The sequence below is a fragment of the Triticum aestivum genome, chromosome 5A (assembly GCF_018294505.1).
Source record: "Triticum aestivum cultivar Chinese Spring chromosome 5A, IWGSC CS RefSeq v2.1, whole genome shotgun sequence".
Lineage (NCBI taxonomy): Eukaryota > Viridiplantae > Streptophyta > Magnoliopsida > Poales > Poaceae > Triticum > Triticum aestivum.
This window is the reverse complement of record NC_057806.1, coordinates 248,742,283-248,745,191: the sequence shown is the minus strand read 5'-3', so window position 1 is coordinate 248,745,191 and position 2,909 is coordinate 248,742,283. Positions and strand designations below refer to the sequence as shown.

General features: G+C 39.5%; 1 long non-coding RNA gene across 1 annotated transcript; it reads right to left on the bottom strand.

Moving 5' to 3' along the window:
• Positions 1-605: 605 nt before the first annotated feature.
• LOC123106790 (uncharacterized) lies at positions 606-1,777 on the bottom strand. Its single transcript, XR_006451492.1, has 5 exons — positions 1,726-1,777; positions 1,539-1,627; positions 1,386-1,450; positions 1,144-1,313; positions 606-779 (listed from the first exon to the last, which is right to left on the bottom strand). It is a non-coding gene; the product is annotated as an uncharacterized lncRNA (long non-coding RNA).
• Between the last annotated feature and the right edge of the window lie 1,132 nt (positions 1,778-2,909).

Sequence of the window (2,909 nt, the reverse complement as noted above, 5' to 3'; positions counted from 1 at the left end):
TAGATTTCTGCGCCTTGTAGGTCCAACAAATACACACTTTTCTTCTCAACCCAGCCACTTGATGCTCCATTAATGTTGGATTAGATACTTCAAAGATCATATAGCAGTCGCTAAAAGAAAATCAGGGATAATAATACCAATGTAAGATCACATGCCAAACAGTAGCACATGCCTTGTATTGTTACAATGCAGTACATGCTTCTAGATCATACAGCAACCACTATATTCCAACAAATGTGCTAACAGTGTTAATGAACATTTACTTATTATTCCATTCTGGCATTTGTTGTCCATAATTTAGATAATTTTTATTACTATTGTACAGTTGGCTTTAGAAAATTACCATTCTTCCAAACCTGCTCTTTTTAGGACATGTTACAGTTTTATCATACAAATTAGAAAACAAGTAGGCATCATCTTCTAGTGACAGAGCAACAAAATACCAATATACAATGATCGAGCCTCAAGATAAATAGGGTCCTTGGAATTTAACAGGACAGTAAAACATATCGCAATGCATATATACCTTAGATTCTAGGTTTGTCAAGATTGTTGATTTAACTTATGCATTAACACGATCAAGTTGTCTTTGCTCCTGCAACTAAACATTATGTTTTGGGCAAGTAAGTGAACCATAAACTGATTAGCAATGAAGCCATGGTTAGCAAACTTTCTTAAGGAAAAATACTGACATTAAAATTGTAATGAAAAATTAAGGAAGTGATGGGGGTGCCAGAATTGGGAGAAAGAAAACTTGTTGTCCCCATCTTGTCTATTTTCTGTAAAAAGAAACGTTACAGTTCATGAGTAAATGGCTACACTGAGCAGATACCATTGTAAGTAAAGCATATAATATGATTAGATATATTGTCCTACATTTCCTCCAGCATCTGATTATGTAGATGTATACTAACCCTTTGTATACAGAAATGTGGACAGCTCATTCGGCCTGATATGACAAACCGAACTAACATAGAATAAATCAAGAAAAAATTGGGGGGGGGGGAAGAAGTGTCATGTTGACTTGAGCATGGAGCAGAATTAGAGGCATGATACAATAGACTAAACCAACCTGTAACTCAGCATGTAATAACTTAAAAATAAAATATGTCACACTCGGAAGGAAATGGCAGTGTCGCTCACCTATAGAGAGGTGCCATGGCACTGTCGGGAAAAGGCATGGGCGCTGCCAGTCAGCGTTCCTGTGAGAGTGGGGAGGGAAGGCAGACTGGGAACCTCGCAATGAGCAGTGGTATGAGAACCATGGCTGCTGGGAAGATGGCAGAGGAAGAAAGGGGAAGTAGCCATTACCCCTGTAGAGAAAATTCATAAATCAGAGAACATCTTAGATGCTCCTTTGATAGAGTATAATGACAACAACATACAATATGTAAGGCATGTACTACATAGATCTTGATTCTGAATGCAGCAAAAGAACTCTATTGAGTACCTGCAATAAAACAGTAAATTGTTATGTTCATGCAATAAAACACTAAACTCAAGATGAGTATCTTGGTTCCAACAAATTTTTCGTACACCTTGCTCCTGCAATCAACAGTTGATTGACACTGCACAGGGAGAATCAAACATTTGCATGTCCTTCGAACTGTAATGTCCTGAACAAACCCTGCATTGATTTTGCGTTGACATACTTTGCTGCATGTGGGCCTCCTCTTGACCAATAACTCATGTGATTTTGTTAAACCCTAGGAAAGGGAAACAGACCTCGGACGATGCACAAGTCGGTGAAGCCATCCTCAACATAGATGATCCAGCGTCGCCTAACATGGCACGGACAAAAGCAGATGCACACAAAATGAAAGAATCTCAGCGAATACATAGTGACTAATAGAGACCACACCCACACGACATTATGAAGGACTTTATTAGCTTTGCAGGATACAATTAGATGTAAACACTGCTACTTTTGACTTCAGAAACTGTAGGATCATGAACAACAATTTACTATTTTATTGCAGGTACTCAATAGAGTTGTTTTGCTGAATTCCGAATCAAGATCCATGTAGTACATGCCTTACGTATTATGTTGTTCTCATTATATTCTATCAAAGGACCGTCAAAGATGTTCTCTGATTTATCCTGCAAAGCACAGGTCATGTCATGGCAACCTGAACTTTCAGAGCGTGGGTGTGGTAAACTCAAATTTGGTCTAGAGTTATAACCTGAACTTTCAGAGCATGGGTGTGATAAACTCAAATTTGGTCTAGAGTTATATGATATTACTGCATACTACTAAAATTGGAACATCGGTAAAATAAAGTGAGCACTAAAATATCATGGACATATCAGAATAATGTGTTTCTTCATGTCAAGATTAGCAATGCCTTCTGCCTATTTTCATTATCCCAGTTATAATCGGCTCTCCTGAATCCATTATCTTGCAATACCAGACGGCTATAGAATTTCTACAACTATTATTGGTCCTATACGCACACCACCGAGAACCTCTATATGTAAAGTATACCGAAAAATGCAAATAGATCAAACAAATCTGGATTGGCTATTATTAGTCAATGGAAAAGGATGCTCGTCCAAAAGGAGTTTAGTTACAATCCAAAGGCAAAAATTATACTGGAACTGCTAATCCCAGCTTGGAAGCACATAGGAGCTCGAGTCAGTCAACCTAGATAACCTGCATCATTTTGGGAGGTGAAAGAATAGCATCAACAACCCGGGCAGAGGAATGGAAGAGCACGGAGTGGTAACGGACCTGCAAGTAGCAGCCGCTGAAGAGTGGCATGGTGATTTATTTCCTCAATCACCGGCAAGTGAAGTCCAACCGACAAGCGATGATTCGCTGTCGTCGTCACCGCCGTCTGGCGTCGCCACCGATGCTTGAGGCCCCCAGCCGAAGTTGTGGTGCCGTCTGAAATCTAAGCCAGGTTGTG